The 18,764-nt window shown below is 37.6% G+C and overlaps 1 protein-coding gene and 1 pseudogene across 1 annotated transcript in view; both read right to left on the reverse strand.

The window, feature by feature from the left end:
• Positions 1-18,764, reverse strand: part of LOC143266765 (uncharacterized) — a 401,183-nt gene that overhangs the window by 168,997 nt on the left and 213,422 nt on the right. The window lies entirely within an intron of this gene.
• Positions 1,290-18,354, reverse strand: LOC102904230 (solute carrier family 7 member 13-like; annotated as a pseudogene).

The following is an 18,764-nucleotide window of genomic DNA, read 5'->3' on the forward strand; positions in this document are numbered from 1 at the left end:
GTCAGCCCAACAATGAGGCATCATTCTGTAGAGCAGTCACATTCCCTGAGGCAATTTGCTGTTGTTAAACAGTTTCTTATACTTGAACACTCCATAAATAAACAAATGATCATTTTTAAAGAGGTAAGAATAATGATTTCAATTTTATACACTGAGTACTATACGATGAATCACCAAACAAAGCTATGTAAATATATACAGTTTTATGTCAATAAATAGTGTGTTTTCTAAAGCTTCCCTTAGGTTCACCTCCAATGTCTCAGACACTCACCAAAATAAGAATAGTTGCTCAGAATGTATTAGTCTCAAAATACCTGGTGATAAATTTATCTCAGAAGGTGGAGTCGAATGATGATATGAGAAAGTTGCTACCCTTGTATTTTCCTTGTTTTACTTATTTTGAACCCTTATTTCCTTTTATCATTTGAATCTATTATTCAATTTGGGATGTAAGGTGCTTGTTGAATCTCATGATAGTCTTTCAATTCATACATACATATGGCCTATCGACGTATGTAGGCTGGTTTTAAATTCACTATGTCCTGACTCAGCTTCCCAAATGCAGGCATCACAATACCTCGTGTTTGCTTTTTGCTTTCATTCACAGTTTGGGCTTTAATATTAAGAATTTCTAAAGAGTCTTCCAATATATTCAGTGTTTTTGTCCACCACAAATTGTTAGTTATTTAAGAGAAATATTTTATATATTAATAGTAGTCATCAGTTGACATTCAGTGTTTCTTCATTCAGCCAAGAATATAATAAATTTAAAATTTGTCCTCTTTATTTTATTTATTTTAGGGTTTTTTGTTAGTTGGTTTGTTTGAGATAGGGTTTCACTTGAAGTCCTGGCTGTTCTTTAACATATTCTGTAGACCAGGCTAGCCACAAACTCACAGAGATACAACTGTCTCTGCCTCCTGGGTGCTGAGATCAAAGGCATGTGCCACCACTTCCTGCTTCAAATTTGTCCGTTTTAATTGTCACTTAAAAATTTTTGAAAATTTTTTTTGAAAAATCAAGACCTTTTTATAAATCCTACTAATGATTTCATTGTATCATTCTGCTGAAATCACAAAAACAGTAATTAATACCTTGAATCTGATATATATCATCTACCAGCACCATATATAATTTTCCAATACTATCAGAAAAATTCATAGCCATGCTAGAACAATAATCTTGCTTCTTAGTCAAATCATACAGTTTTCACCCTGTTATTAGAAAATGAGTTGACTCAATAAAGAATAATGATGAGTGTGCAGTCTTCCTGAATAGTAAAGTGACATTTAACTGTACTGTAAGGACTGTACTTCATATACTGTCTTGTCAATTGTGTACAAGCCCGTGAAGATAATTTCTCTGGGCATCAGAACCATCAGGAAACATTAGGCAGTAGATACACCACACTTATCAGAGGCAGTGCTGTAAAAATGCATCTATGAACTGTTTCATTAGGTTTCTTCAGTTTTCCTATAACACATAAAGGAGAACCATCCATCTTTGATTAAAAATATATATCTTAAATTTATCTTTAAAATTGTTCATGTGTCAAATTTTGGGCCTGGTTCTTTATGCCCACTCTATAGCCACCACACACACACACACACACACACACACACACACACACACACACACACAAACGCGCGCGCGCGCGCGCGTGCGCACACACCACACCACACACGCACACACACCACACACCACACACACCACACACACTCAGAGGCAAACTGCTGAATACTGATTTCTTACTGGAGGCTGTAGAGTTTGAGCTCTCAATGCCTGTTCCATTTGCACCCTTCCTCCATCTCCAGTCTCAAGTAGGATGGAGGCTCTGTATTCAGATAGTAGGAACAGAATTGTGAGCAGAAACTTCATTTGATTTAATCTCACGAGGGTGCTTCACGCACACCCTCCACTTTTTATGGTTATCTGTTTGAAAGAAACTCTATATTATTCAAGAGATTGTTAGCAGTGTTCTAGATGTTTTATGGCACAGTTAGCAGATCTTTTATGGCAGATATAGCTACATAAACATGAAACATTTCTGACACTCAAACAACAACATGATAGTGGTACAAATAGAAGCTACACATACCGCTTTTGAGACAGTGGGGCAGGAAAGGAAGGATAGAGTGGAGAGAAGAGGAAAGGGGAAGGGAGGAAAAGAGAAGAGGGGGGAGAAAGAGTGAAGTGCAATCCTAATTAGTCTTAACAAGAAAAACCTGGAGTCAGATATAGAGGATGAAAGATCAGAGAAGCAGAGCCACAGAAACTGGAAACTTCTTACCTCTCTGAGTCCTTAGAACAAATGGGGGCTGAGATACGTCTTCACCCACTTTATATTCCTATCTTCACCTCCTGAATACTAGAATTAAAGGTGTGCACCACCACCACCCTGATCTGTGTTTCTTTTAGACTGGTTCAATCTCTTGTAGACAAGGGTGGCCTTGAACTCCTGATCTTCCTGCTTCCTCCTCCCAAGTGCTGGGATTAAAGGTTTATGCCACCACTGACTGTAGCAGCATGAATCTTAAAGAGTCTTTATTAATAAAATCAAACCTGAGCCAGGTATTGGGGTGAAATGCTGGATGATCAGAGAGACAGAACAAGCCACAGCTATCTCACCTTGCCAATTCCTCAACTGGTCTTACTTCCTCAGACTGGAAGCCTCTGAGTCTTCATCCAGAATGAATCTCAGCTGAACTGTGCTGCTCCAAAGCCTGAAAGCTTAACCAGCCAAATGCTTAATCAGCCAAATGCTTCTAGGTCCTGGTCTTCATGCCTTATATATCTTTCTGCTTTCTACCACCACTCCCTGGGATTAAAGGCTTGCTTTCTGGGATTAAAGGCATGATGAGTCACCATGTCTGGCTGTATCCTTGAACACATGGATTTCTGCCTCTGGAATGCTAGGACTAAAGGTGTGTGCTACCACTGCCTATTATTTATGTTTAATATTGTGGCTATTCTGTCTCTGACCCCAGATAAGTTTATTAGCATGCACAATATTTGGGGGAATACAATACCACAAGTGGCCAGCTCTGCCCCCTGCTTTTCAGGTAAGCTTTATTTGTCAGAACACAAACAAAATACCATACAAAATTTCCCTGTTTTCTCTAAATAAAAAGTGAAGGTTTTAACTAACATAAAAAAACTATATACATACAGCAGGTACAATAACTATATACAAATATATACAGGCAATAATTACATTAACAATGTCTAGTCTATTAGCATTTGACAGATTCAGCAAAAATACTCTGTTATCTATCCTATCTTGGTAAGTTCAAAGTGTTGTACTTATTTCACCTTCTCTCCTAACTTGCATTACCCACCTAAAACTATCTTTGGATGTCTCTCAACTTTATACACTTTACACCTCTTTTGTGAGTGTCTTTTAAGAATCTGGTAACAATGTAAACTGTAACTATCTGGTCTTCAACTCCATCAGAGACCTGAGAAGGATAGAATATTACATGAGTAAACAGGAAGTAAAGAGCAAACAACTTCCAAAAATAAGAAATGAGAGAAAGAGCTGGCTACTTGGACAGTCACCCAAGGTTCCTCTGTAATGTTGGGGCATCCATCTTTGGCCTACAGGCTTAACATATTTGACAGACTTATCTATGAAGCAGGATTTTTGAAGGACTGTCCTGCTTTGTCTTGGCAAGGTTCTGCAGTACTTTCTTTTCTGTCCTACTTGTCCAATTTGGAAAGCATACTGTCAGCAGTTGAGGCAAGGGAAGTTTGTTGTCCATGGGCTAACTTTTACTACAAAGAAAACAAACTCCATATGGAGTTTCTTCAATGTCCTTCACTTTCTCTGAAGTAGATTGGTGCTACCAGGAGCAGACATGTCTCATTGTCATAAAAAATGAACTTATGTTATTAAAACAGCTTTAATGTTATATTCTGTAGATCTCTGAAGTATTTGAAGATCACCTATCTATCTAAAATACATCTGTTTGACCTTGAAAATATACCTAACATGTGTTGTGATATTTTATTTGTGTTGAAATGTGGTGATATTTTATTTGTGCTTTAATAAATAAAGCTTGCCTGGAGATAAGAGAAAAAAACAGCCATTTATAAGTAAACAAAGAAGTCAGGCAACAGTAGCACACACCTGGAATCCTATCACTTGGCAGGCAGGGATCTATCTGGATCAGTGTGAGTTCAAGGCCATACTGGAAACAGAGCCAGGTGTGATAGCACATGCCTTAAATTCCAACACTATTTAACCATGGAGGTCTGGAGGTCTGTACAGACAAAGTGACAGAGATAGTCAGGAAGAGAAAGTGATGTAGCTGGACAGAGAAAGCAAATAAGATGGCAGAACAGCAAGACATATAGACATGGTTATACAGGAAGTAGCTTGCTCTTTTGGAAGCTGAGAAGTTGGTGAGGTAAGGTTACCATGTTGCTGTTCTATTCCTCTGATCTCTCTCAGGTTTTCACCCCTATATCTGGCTCTGTGTTTTCTATTAATAAGACCGTGTAAAAATTCTTCTGCACATGACTATAAGTGTGATGACAATAGTAACTGAATACTAACTTGCATTTCTTTATTATCCTAAATAGTTGTAATAATAACTTTCAAGGACTAGAAATTTGCATTACATTGTTAGATGGGCTGTATAGTTAAAATACCTTGAATAAGAGCAAAAACATATGTACAGTTTGTTCTAACCAAAATAAACCTGAATTTGTATCAATATATAAAAATCCAAACCAATGTAAAAATATTTAAAACTAGTAGTTGCTTTTTTGGGTAGATTCAATAATCTAACCTTTTATCCTATTTCTATATCCCCATTTTTTCTTTTTAGAACAAGATACATGAATCTAATATTTTTGATCAGCTCTTTTCCTGATCTTTACCAATAACAACTTGTAACCAACCCCCTACATGATGACAAATATCCATAACCCACCAAATAACCCAAACCCACCACACCTCTTGGGTATACGGGCATCATGTTCTTAAAATTACTTCCTGCTGTCTGTGGGCAATGGCATCTTTAGGGGACACTGAAAAAAGTGGGATAATTGTCAAGTCCTGGGAGAGCTAGCTATATCATTTATTGTCCAGTCTCTGAGGAATGGGAAAATGCAGGGCTTGTCTCAATTCCTGGCTAGAGCAGTCTGTGAGGCTGGGTCATCTCAACTAGTCACTTTGAAATTGTCCTGAGTAGTTTGGAGTCCAAAACCAATCTTTAGGTGGTGTTTGTCACCTTAGTGGCATCACCATTGTCCAGGTAGAATTGTCATTGTGGGGCCACATCCTCCTTTTGGAGATGTCAAAGGTCCCTGTTAGGCATGGCCATAGTTCATTGCAGAAAACTTAAACATTTTAAATGTCATATGCAGCAGATCTCAAAGATGTTAAAGGATCATAACTTGTTATGTGCATCCCTAGTACACAAACTTAATTCCTAGTTACCTGATAGAGACTCAAGCCTGAAATCATGTACAGGAAGCTAAATGAAGCCTTTTTCTAAAATTAGTACTCTATATGACCATTAAGATCATGAGAAAAAAGTTTGAAATATATGTTATCAATTTTGATATAATATTCATACCTTAAGAAAAAATTGAAAGAATAAAAAAAACTAAAGATTATGAGATTAATAGCACTATAATATATATATAATATATAATATATAATAGAATAGTCACTAAATTTTGATTTTTTTTTCTGTCCCATATCAGAAGGCTCTTCTGACATAAGACAGAGATTTTGGATTCTCCTTTTAACAGACATATTTGGTTTTAGAGAAGTAGAGAGCCACACTCTTACTCTAAACCAGATTTAATTTTTAGTTGAATTGGGACTACAAAAAGACAATTTGCATTATATGTCTGTAGAGAACAGGAGAAACAAATACTTGGGAAGACTTTTGAAATTTTATCTTGTTGGGAATGTGATATACCAATAAGCCAATTTACTCCTTTTCTTGGGACATTTTCTCTGGATGATTCATCTTTTTTATTCAGGTGTCTCATTTGTCCAGTGATCTTCAGATTCCTTAGCTGGTTGCCTTTATTATTCTGAAAAGACAAAAACAAAACTCTGTCCCAATGCTACCTTTGGTGTGTTTTTCTTTTGGCAAGTTATATCTGATCAAATGAAAAGTATTTGTTAATCTTATAAGTTAGTTTAGATGGGGAGGTCCCATGGATGATGAACCGTCACCTCCTCTAATCAAGAGTTCTCTCTTGATGTGTTTTTTTCCTGAAAGTTTTATAGGTATTAGGTCCTTTAACTGCTTTGGGGAGGAGTTTCCCCATGGTGACAGGGAATGACTGAACCAAATTTGACATGGGGGCCTGTGAGAGGCCTCCTAAGCCATTTCCCAATGGCAAAGGGTTACCATGTCTATCCCATGTTGATCTGCATTCATTGGTCCAATGTTGGCCTTTGCCTCACCTTCTGCATACTCCAGAAGGTAGAGGCCTTCTGTTTGGATTATTCCTAGAAAATAAAAATTGTTTCTAGGAATGCCCTGTCTACAATCCCTTTTTAGGTGACCTTATTTGCCACAATTAAAACATATGACATTTAATTTTTCTTCAAGCATCTGGAAATCACCTCTCCTACACAAGCATCATCATGGTTATGAGATTCAATATTGACTGTATCTCGGATCCAGTACTCTAAGTGTGCTGATCTTGCCTTTAAAGGCCTAATTACCCTTTTGCATTTTGAATTAGCATTTTCAAAAGCCAAAAATTCAATTATTATTTGTGTAGCTTCTGAATTTGGTATCATTCTATTTACTGCTGGCATCAATCTTTGTAAAAAATCAGTGAAGGTTTCTTTTGGGTCCTGTATAACTTCAGTCAATGACTCAGTTCTTTTTCTGACTTCTTTGATTCTGTTCTAAGCATTCAAAGCTACTGCACACCATAAAGCCACGGTGTAGTCATCATGTAGAGATGGTCTTTGTACCCCAGCATTATCACACTTTGCAAAAAGCTGATGTTAATGTAACCAACCGTCTTATTAAATAAGAAACACTGAACAAATGTAAAAGAGAAAGCCGAGAGGTCAGAGCTCAGAGCTAAAATCTTACCCTTCCTCCTGTGAGCTCCTAGCTTCCCGAAAGAGAGCTATTTCCTGTGTGTAAGTCATTTCATAGTCTTTTGTTCTGCCTTCTCATTGGTTGTAAACCCAAACACATGACTGCCTCGTCACTGTATGTACAGCCCCCTAGGTCTTAAACGCATATGTCTCCACTGCTGGCTGTATCCCTGAACACACAGAGATCTACCTAGGTCTTCTACCAAGTGTTGGAATTAAAGGCATGTGCCACCACTGCCACACTCTTACTATGGCTCTAATAGCTCTGACCCCTGGTCAACTTTATTTATTAACATACAATCAAAATCAAATTTCAGTACAATTAGAATACCACCACACTTCCCCTTTTCTATTTTAATAAAAAGAAAAGAAGCAAAAGGATATAACTAACATAAGAATAACTATATACAAATGTACAATAACTATATACAATATATACAAGTAATAAATACCTAAACAGGTATTTGACAAATCAGAGAAAATAATTCCATTATCTATCCTATTTTGGTAAATCCAAGATGTATCTAATGCACTTTCTATCCAAATTAATTTTCAACTATAACTAACTATCTTCAACCATAACTAACTAATCTTCAACTCCTTCAGAGACCAAAGAAGGAAATAATATTAGCTAACAAAAATAAAAGTAGTAAATGCATGCAAGCAACTTCCAAAAAATTTGTGAGTTAACAGAAACAGTCAGCTGCTTGGGCAGTCTAGGAAAGGTAACTATATCTTTTATTATCCAGTCTGTGTATAATGCCAAAGTTCAGGATTTATCTCAAGTCCTTATTCTAGTAGTCTTTGAGACTGGATCATCTCAGCTAGTCATCTCAAAATTGCTCTGAGCACCTTGTAGTTCAAAGTTGATCTGTAGATGATGTTTGTCAGCTTAGTGATATTATTATTGTCCAAGTGGAATTGTTGTTGTTGTGGGGCCCCATCTTCTTTCTGGAAACTTCAGTTGATGTTAGGCCTGGCCGTGATTTCCTGCAGAAAACTGATAAGAGACTTGAACACAAAGACATATATATGCAGCTAATTGAAGCCTTTTTTTCTAGAATTAGTTCGTGCTCTATATGACAATTCATATCTTAACAAAGTTTAAAATGTATATATATCTATATATCTATATATGTTAATCTTGTAAATTTTGATATAAAATTCATACTTTAAATTAAGTTTAAAGAATCAGAATAGAATCAAAGAGTTGAGATTAGTAATAGAATAGTCCCTTAATTAATTTGGCTTTTGTCCTGTCCCATAGCAGAAGATGGCTCTTTTATTCTGGCATGATACAGCGAGTTTGCATTTTCCTTTTAACAACATGTTTGAGTTTAAAGAAGGAGAGAGCCATTCTCCAGCTCCAAAGTCAGCTTTAAATTTTAATTGAACTGGGACTGTTAGAAGACCAATAGTGTTAAATCTTTAGAGAAAAGCAGAAACAAACATTTAGGAAGATATAAAATTTTTTAGATAATATATACCCATACGCTGTTTCACTCTGTTTCTTGGGATAGATGATTTGTCCCTTTTCTTCAGTTGTCTCATTTGTCCAGTGTTCTTCAGATTCCTTAACCTTCATTCTCCTAAAAGATAAAAACAATAATCTTTCCCCAAGACTAATTTTGGGGATGTTCCTTTTTGGCAAGTTATTATCTGATTAAATGAAGAGGCATGTGTTACTGATACAAGTTAGTTTAAATTAGATGCTCATGCTGGTTGATGAACTATCCCCTCCTCTAAATAAGAGGTTTCTCTTGTTCAAATAGAACCTTTATCAATTTTGATGGTACCCACAGCTTATCTTCTCCGTTAGAAACAAAAGCAAAACCTCGTCCCCAATGTAATACATACCCTGGTTTCCATCCTGAGGTCAGCACATCCTTAAAGTATATAGGCTGATTTAATTCTGTAGTTTTTTTCTATTATCCCATGTCTCTCTGCAGCTGTTGTTCCTTTCTCATTGGCATTCAGAAAATTCAAAGTTAGAAGAGCATTATGCAGTCTATTTCGGGAGGTTTTTGTTACTCCTTTCTGTTTATTTAGCATATCCTTTAGAGTTCTGTTTGATCTTTCTATAACTGCTTGACCTGTAGGATTATGTGGTATACCTGTAATATGCTTCATTTTGTAATTAGCAAAAAACTGTTTCATTTTAACAGAGACATATGATGGAGCATTGTCAGTTTTGATTTGTGCAGGTATACCCATGATGGCCATAACTTCTAGCAAATGAGTGATTACAGAATCAGCTTTTTCAGAACTCAAAGTAGTTGCCCATTGAAATCCTGAATAAGTATCGATGGTTGTGTTGTACATATTTCAGTTTTCCAAATTATGAAATGTGAAACACGTCCATCTGCCAGATTTCATTCCTCAGAGTAGCCTTTGGGTTACATCCTGCTGGTAATGGCGTTTGATTGTAGAAGGAACAAGTAGGACATTTCCATACAATTTCCTTGGCTTGTTGCCAGGTTATGGAAAAATCCTTTTTTAAACCTTTACTATTGACATGATGTTTTTATGAAACTCTGAGGCTTCCAGCACATTTCCAATCAATAATTTATCAATCTCATCACTGCCTTGTGCTAGAGGGCCTGGCAGACCTGTATGAGATCGATTGTGAGTTGTATATAAAGGATGATTCCTTTTCCTGATTGTATCTTGTAATTGAATAAATAGTGAAGTTAATTCTGAAGCATCAGGGATAAATTCTGCAGTCTCAATATGTAATACCACTCTTTCAGCATACTGAGAGTCAGTTACTATTTTGAGAGGTTCTGAAAAATCCATTAATACCAACAGAATAGCATACAATTCCGATTTTTGAACTGAATTATACGGACTTTGAAACACTTTACTTAAATTTTCTGATTTGTAACCTGCCTTTCCTTCTTTGTTGGCATCTGTATAAAATGTACAAACTCCAGATATGGGTTTTTGCCGTACAATTCGAGGCAAGATCCAATCAGCTCTCTTTATAAGATCAATTCTATTGCTTTTAGGAATTTGCTGTTTATTTCTCCCCCAAAATTACTGCAAGCTCTTTGCCAAGGTTCACTTTCTGTCCATAATTTTTCAATGTCCTCCTTACTTAAATGTACGACAATTTCTGCTGGGTCTATTCCTGTTAATTGACAAAGTCTCAATTTTCCTTTCTAAATCAGGTCAGAGATTTTTTCCATATAAGTTTGTAATTTTTTATTTGGTTTATTTGGTTAAAATATCCATTCCAATATAATATCTTCCCTTTGCATTAATATTCTAGTAGGAGAATGCCTAGAAGGTAAAATAACCAAAATGCAATCCAGCTTTGGATCAATATGATCCACGTGACTTTCATGTACTTTCTTTTCTACCAAGGCCAATTCTTTCTCAGCTTCAAATGATAATTCTCTTGGACTATTTAAGTCCTTGTCACCTTTTAAGGTTTTGATCAATTTAGTCAGTTCATCAGTTTTTACCCCAACAATAGCTCGTAGATGAGAAATGTCTCCAAATAATCTTTGAAAGTCATTAAGAGTCTGTAGTCTATCTCTCCTAATTTGTACCTTTTGGGGTCTAATTTTTGTAGCTCTATTTTATATCCTAAATAATTAATAGAATCTCCTCTTTGTATCTTTTCAGGAGCAATTTGTAATCCCCAGCAAGGCAAAATTTTCTTTACTTCTTCAAACATTCTTTCTAAAATAACTGCATTTGAGTCAGCTAGTAAAATATCATCCATATAATGATAAATTATAGATTTAGGAAATTTTTTACGTATCACTTCTAATGGCTGTTGTACAAAATATTGGCACAGAGTTGAGCTATTCAACATTCCCTGTGGGAGGACCCTCCATTGAAATCTTTTAACAAGTTGAGAATTATTATAAGTAGGCACTGTAAAAGCAAATCTTTCTCTGTCTTTTTCTTGTAAGGATATTGAAAAGAAACGGTCTTTTACATAAATAACTATGAGAGGCCATCCTTTTGGTAACAGAGTAGGCAAAGGCATTCCAGATTGTAGAGAGCCCATTGGCTGAATTACTTTGTTAATTGCTCTAAGGTCTGTTACCATTCTCCATTTACCAGATTTCTTTTTAATAACAAATACAGGAGAATTCCAAGGGCTGGTTGATTCTCCAATATGCTGAACATTTAACTGTTCTTCTACCAGCTCTTCTAAAGCCTGGAGTTTCTTTGTTGTTAAAGGCCATTGCTGGACCCATACAGGCTTGTCTGTTAACCATTTTAAAGGTAGAGCTGTTGGTGTCTTTGGAAGATCATCAGTTGTTGTGCCCTGTTCCTGTATAATATGGATAGCTGGTGACCACTCATTAGAACAATATCTTCTAATATTTCTCTCAGTAACATGTGCTAGTTTATGATTTGTTTCTGAGATTGGAGGGATGTTAATCTGAGTATTCCACTGTTGCAACAAGTCTCGTCCCCACAGGTTCACAGTTATGTTAGCCACATATGGTTTTAATTTTCCTCTCTGTCCTTCTGGACCTATACATTCAAGCCATCTTGCACTCTGTTTCACCTGAGATAATGTCCCAATTCCTAACAGTTGAACATTTACCTCCTTAAGAGGCCAAGTTGGATGCCAAAATTCTGGTGCACTTATGGTAACGTCCGCACCTGTGTCTACCAGACCAGACAACAAAACACCATTTATTTTTATCATTAATTTTGGTCTTTGTTCATTAATAGAAGTTTGCCAAAATTTTTCTTTATGCTTTCTCCAGAATTTTCTATTCTCTCTGTTTCATCATCCTGACCAGCATGATTTATTCCAATAGGCATTTGGTTATTTAATTGCTCTGAGTAGGGGTTTCCTCTACGGCTGCAGGAAAGGTTTGAACTGGATTTGCTATGAGAGCCTGCATGAGGCCCCTCTGGGAGTTTCCCGAAGACTGAGGCAAAGGATTACCCTGTCTGTCCTTTGTTGATCTACATTCGTTGTTCCAGTGTTTGCTCTTACCACACCTTCTGCATACTCCAGAAGTAAGGGGCATTCTGTTGCCATTGTTCCTTGAAGAAACATTGTTTCTCGGAATGACCTGTTTACAGTCCCTTTTCTAATGTCCTTGCTTTCCACATCCAAAACATCTAACATTCCTCAAACCTTTTGAAATTGTTTCTCCTACCCACATATCATCATGCTAGTCAGATTCAACATTAACTGTGTCTCTAATCCAATCTTCCAAAGGTGCAGATCTTGTCTTTAACGGCCTGATTATTCTTTTGCATGCTGCATTTGCATTCTCAAAGGCCAAAGATTCAATTATTGCCTTACTAGCTTCTGAATCCGAGACTATTCTCTTTACTGCTGAAGCCAGTCTTTGTAAAAAATCTGTAAAAGAATCTTTTGGGCCTTGCATATCCTTTGTAAATGACTCAGATTTTTTTCCTGGTTCCTCAACTATGTCCAATAAGCTGATCCTGGCAGACTTGTATTCCTTTATCCCTCCATTGTTTTTCTATGTTTTTAGCCTCCTCCTTAAACCAGGTCAGAAATTGAAGTCTCTGGCTGGGTTCCAGAACAGCTTGTGCAAGTTCCCGCCTGTCCTGTGGTACAATCCTATTATATGTTGACCAAGACTTTAACATTTGCTTTACATATGGGGAATGCATGCCATAAGATACTATTGCCTCCTTAAACCTTTTTAAATTCAACATTTCAATTGGAGCCCCAATATTTTTTGTAGTCATTTGATCAGGCATCTGCTGTACAGTTACAGGATAAATTAAGGGTGACTGTGTGAAAACAGGCTTTCTTTCTGTAACCTTATGATCCAAACTTGAAACAACTTCACTGTTAATTTCTTCTGTCTGAATTTTTACAGGTTTAACAAAATTTTCTAAAGCTGTTATCCTAGCACTTAAATTGACTATCTTTATAAATTTTAAAATGAGGATAAGCATAGTGATAAACAGCATTATTCCAACAATACTAATCTTCTCATATGGTTGTTCCATTGTCAGAGTGCCTAAAATTTCAAACAAAACCCAATTTTCTTCCAATGTACACATAAAAGCCATTTTTTTAATGTGGAAAAATTTTCTCTTTTAAATAGTTTCCTTCAAAATATCTGATATGTTATGACTTACCAAATCTGCATAGAACAGTAGAAATCCGAGGAAATGTCAAAACAGCCACCTAGTGTCCAAGGTGTAAATCTAGAGAGAGAGAAAGAGACACACAGAGAGAGAGAGAGAGAGAGAGAGAGAGAGAGAGAGAGAGAGAGAAGAAAGAAAGCATGCAAGAAAATGTAGCTGGCTAAAGCTTAAATCCAGCCACGTGTTACCTCTTGAGCCGAGTCAAGGCTTGGTTCTGCCTTCCTTAAGCTCCATCCACATGTGTTGGCTTTACAGGCAGGGGCCCTGTTTGGCAGGGCAGGCCTGAGTTGTTTGTAGCACCGGCTTTAAGCAAGCAGGCTTTAAGCAAGCCACTCACAGTTAGTCAGGTCTGAGGCCAAGCAGACCTAAGCCAGGGCTAGGAAGCCGGCTGCCTGGCCTGCCACCCTTGCGGGAAAGCGGACCTGTCACCAAGGCAAGCTGTTTTTAATGGATTCTTGTCACGCTGGGCACCAGATGTTAATGTAACCAACCGTCTTATTAAATTAGAAGCACAGAACCAATGTAAAAGAGAAAGCCAAGAGGCCAGAGCTCAGAGCTAAAATCTTACCCTTCCTCCTGTGAGCTCCTAGCTTCCTGTAAGAGAGCTATTTCCTGTGTGTAAGTCCTTTCAGTCTTTTGTTCTGCATTCTCATTGGTTATAAACACAAACACGTGACTGCCTTGTCACTGTATGTATGTACAGCCTCCCAGGTCTTAAAGGCATATGTCTCCACTGCTGGCTATATCCCTGAACACACAGAGATCTACCTAGGTCTTCTACCAAGTGTTGGGATTAAAGGCGTGTGCCACCACCGCCACACTCTTGCTATGGCTCTAATAGCTCTGACCCCCTGGCAAATTTATTTATTAACATACAATCAAAATCACATTTCAGTACAATTACAATACCACCACAAGCTGGTCTTGGGAGATTTTAACACCTAAATACCTTTAGCCCTACTTCATTGTTCAGTGGTTCTAGCCTCATCTTTCCACCAGGTCCTGCACTGTAACTGAGGACCAGGATCCAATACTGCTCTAACGAAGTCACTCTAGTCTTGTGGGACAATTCTGTTTTTAGTTGACCATGAATTTAGCATCTGCTCCACAAAAGGTGAATTCATATGGAACTATTGCTTCCTTAAATCTACTCAAATCTAACATTTAAAGAGGAATCCAGTCAGTCTTACACAGCACTGGGGATAGTTGTCACTTGGCAGTTGTTCTTGTAAGGTGAGTGGATGAATTAAGGTTGGTTGTTTGAAAACCTTAGGCTGTCCCTCTTTGATTTTATAATGCAATGGTGAGATTGGTTCTCCTTTAAATTCCTCTATCTGGGTCTGATTGTCTCTATGATATGTTTTAATAAGGTTTTCTAAGACCTGTATCTTGGCATTCATATCAACCAACTCGTTTAGAGATAAACCAAGAATTATCAAACCAATAATAAAGATTACCAAAATGATAATAACATTATGTCAAACCAGATTTAGTTAATTATCCCTTCATTCAATTGTTCAATTTTTAAGCCATGCATTGCATTATCATATAGAGACCTAACTCCCACCATCATAATAGTGTTTCCCATTTTTTATGTAGGAAAAAAGCCTTCTTCTTTTTTTTTTTTTTTTTTTAGATAATTCCCCCCTTTAAGAATTATCTAAACCAAGCCGGGCGGTGGTGGCGCACGCCTTTAATCCCAGCACTCGGGAGGCAGAGCCAGGCGGATCTTTGTGAGTTCGTGGCCAGCCTGGTCTACAGAGCGAGATCCAGGAAAGGCGCAAAGCTACACAGAGAAACCCTGTCTCGGAAAACCAAAAAAAAAAAAAAAGTATTATCTAAACCAAATCTGTTGCTGGTGATGGTGAAGATGATGGTGAAGTTTGAAGCTGACTGCTGCTGCATTGAACAAACAGTAGAAGCCAGAGTTGGTGTCAAAGCTACCTAGTGTGGCAGCTGCCCTAGAAGGGGATCCAGGGAAATCCCACACCCCACCAGGAGAGGGCACCATCTGTCCAAAAACTGCACACAGGAGATGGTGGGAAGAAGCGCATGTAGCAATGTAGCAGAAGCTACCTGAAGGCAGAACTGACCAGTGGTGAAGGGCTAACTCTGGCAGCATTTGCAGCCCAAGTGACTGTGGAGTTTGCTGCAGAGCAGCTGCAATAGAAAAATCCCAAACTTGCTCAAAGCTTGAGAGGAAAAGAAAGGAAAACCTAGCCAGCAAGGTGGTGACTCCAGCAAGTGCCCCCATATGCAGCTCCAGCATGTGCTGGTGGCTGCAAAGCCATGGCCAAGCAGTTTTTTGGTGAACTTGTGCCCCAAAAGTTGGACACCATATGAAGCACAACCCTAATTAGTCTTAATAATAAAAGCTCTGAGTAAGATATCAAGGGTGAAAGCTGAAAGATCAGAGAATCAGAGCAGCAGCCACTAGAAACTTCTTACCTCTATGAATCCTTAGACTAAATGGGGCTGAGAGACTGTCTCCACCTGTCTTATATTACTGGCTCCAATTCCCAAATGCTAGGATTAAAGTCATGCACCACCACCATCTAGCTCTGTTTCTCTTTTAAACTGGTTTAAACTTGTATAGCCTGAGGTGCATTGAACTCCTGTTCTTCCTGCTTTCTCCTCTTTACGGCTGGGATTAAAGGTGTGTGCTACCACTGACTGGCCTCTATGGTTAACTAGTGGGTAGCTCCACCCTCTGATCTCCAGGCAAGCTTTATTGGTCAGAACACAAACAAAATATCATACAACAAGAGATTGTGCCATTTCCCTGCAGATTGGCCCATGAAGTCACAAACTTCAAGAGAACTATCCCAGCCATTGTTTCTCAGTTCCTTACTTTTTAGCCCCCTGCAGATTGACTTTTTCCCTTATTGAGAAGCTCACCAATGACATCTTGCATAACTAAAGGAATTTCTTCTGATGTACCTAAGATCTTGAACTTCTGAAGTTTTTAACCATGTGGATAGTTTTTTTCTTCTATACAAGGATTTATCCTCATGATTCTCCAAGCCTTCTCTGTTTTCTCATATAAATTGACTAGAAGTTTACATTGCCCAATCATCCATCTGCATACATATGTTCTTTCTCTTATTTATTTGCTTCAGTATTTTATCTATCATCAACAACATCAGCCACCAGAAGAAAGTAATTTTGTGGTCATGTAAGTTTCCTTGCTATACCTTAAATGCACCCTACATGTTTTTGTCTGCATGTATATTTCCACAGGGCTAGAAATGTTATAATCAATTCATTTGCTAGCATTTTTAGTAACTTCAATTGCTAGTAATAATGAAAATGACCTTTCTCTCTGAAGCTTCCACAGTAATTATATAGTTTCTTTATATTTATTATAAAATACTATACATCATCATTTGTTTGTTTGTTTTGGGGAGTCCTGGAGATCAAATCTAGGGATCATGTATGCCCAGCAAGTGTTCTATTACTGAGACATTGTCCCAACTCTAATTTGTATTACTATATGAGTCTTTGAAATTTTATTAACCAAAAAGGAAAAAAGTTATAATAAAATACAAAAAAATAAATGAATAAAAGTAGTAAAGAGCCTTAATACACTAGTCTTTTTTTTTTTTTTTTTTTTTTTTTTTTGGTTTTTTGAGACAGGGTTTCTCTGTGTAGCTTTGTGCCTTTCCTGGAACTTACTTTGTAGCCCAGGCTGGCCTCGAACTCACAGAGATCCACCTGCCTCTGCCTCCCGAGTGCTGGGATTAAAGGTATGGGCCACCACCGCCCAGTACACTAGTCTTTATACCAGCACAATTTGGGTTTTCTAAATTCAGTTTCCCAGGAGGAAACTATTTCCACAATCTGATCATTTATACATTAACAGAAAGAAAATCAGATTTATTCAGGGATCTCGTATTTTTGATCCCAGAAAAGGAAACTGAAAATTAGAGGTCATCTAATTAAAGAAGATGTTTCCTATGAAAGTAATCCAGAGGTTGACATATACAAATTGAGAAAGTCAAGGAAGATAATTGAATCCTTTATAATTAAAGGACTTAAATACAACTTTCAAAATACAATGAGATATTCATTTAATTGGTGCAATGCATCAGGCATAGGCTGATGTTTTTCCCACAAGATTGATAATTACCTGCTACATATGTAAAGCACACCGTCCACCCAGAGAATGCAAAGTGTCCTTGGAAAATGGCTTCTTTTACCTGGGAGACCTCTGGAAACTCAACATCAAAAGCATAATGATGTCTTCCCATATTCTCCTTTTTTCCTCTCACCAGCTATGTCTTAGTTAGGGTTTCTATTGCTATGCAGAGACATCATGACCACAGCAACTCTTATAAAGGAAAACATTCAAATGGAGTGGCTTGCTTACAGGTTCAGTCCATTTTCATCATGGTGGGACATGGAAGCATACAGGGAGACATGATGCTGGAAAAGTAGCTGAGATTCCTACATCTTACATGCAACAGAAAATGATTTGTGACACTGAGAGTAGCTTGAGCATAGGAGAACTCAAAGCCCATCCCCACAGTGACACACTTCCTCCAACAAGGCCACATCTACTTCAGTAAAGACACACCTCCTAATTGGCCACTCCCTTTGGGGGCCATTTTCTTTCAAACCACCATGAGCAGGAGCACCACACTGAAGGAAATGAAGCTGAGTGTGTCCATCTTCAGCACTATGCCCAGTGCCTGAAGTCATAACAGCTCTTTTATACCATGACAGTTCAGAATTCACTCAATCCACAGCACTTCCACGGCCAGACATTTATTTGGTAGATTTGAGGAAGAGCAGCTTGGATAGAATGCATATTCATAAGTTACAGAGCTTGGCTAGCAGTTAATCCTGGGCCCAGAAACAAGATGGTCCAAAGACTCAAGAATGCATTGAAGCAGCCAAAGCATCTCTTGATGAAATAGTAGTGAGCCCCAGTGTGTGGGAAGGCTATTCCAATCTCTGCAAAATAGAGAGTACTGGCCATGGACAGCATAGGAAGCTCAAAGGTACAAGAAGACTCACAAACTCACACAGGAGTATTCCAGAACCCCCTTAGGGGACACAAAAATTCCTGTACCATTAATATTAATAATTAAAAATTGAACTCCCCAGAAATATCCAAGATCTCCCTTGAGCTTTATTTTCTTTCCTTTATCCATATAATTAAAACAATTTAATTCTTTCTAAATTATAATCTCCAAGTGTGTCACACTGTACTGCTGAAAGAGATGCTCATGGACACTCTGAAGTTATAAAATCCTGTAGCCATTTTGTTCCACTTTCATCAAACTATTTACAATAGTTAGCAAAGTACTTGAGACACAGTTAATTGAAATAAAATAGATTACCTGTACAGGTCTATTTTGACTTGGCATTTAATTATTATCAAAGTAGGACATTCAGTTAAAAAAGAAAGGAACTTCAAAGAAGACAGGCAACTATTACAGCTTGTGGCTCATCCAGAATTCCCAAGGCTAGAACACTATTCCTACCTTTAAGACACACTTTTAGAATATCTTTTAGTTCTAGAAAAATGCTCTGAGTGTAGGGCATAAATTAATTGTTCAGT

The sequence above is a fragment of the Peromyscus maniculatus genome, chromosome 2 (genome assembly GCF_049852395.1).
Source record: "Peromyscus maniculatus bairdii isolate BWxNUB_F1_BW_parent chromosome 2, HU_Pman_BW_mat_3.1, whole genome shotgun sequence".
In the NCBI taxonomy this organism is placed as follows: Eukaryota; Metazoa; Chordata; class Mammalia; order Rodentia; family Cricetidae; genus Peromyscus; species Peromyscus maniculatus.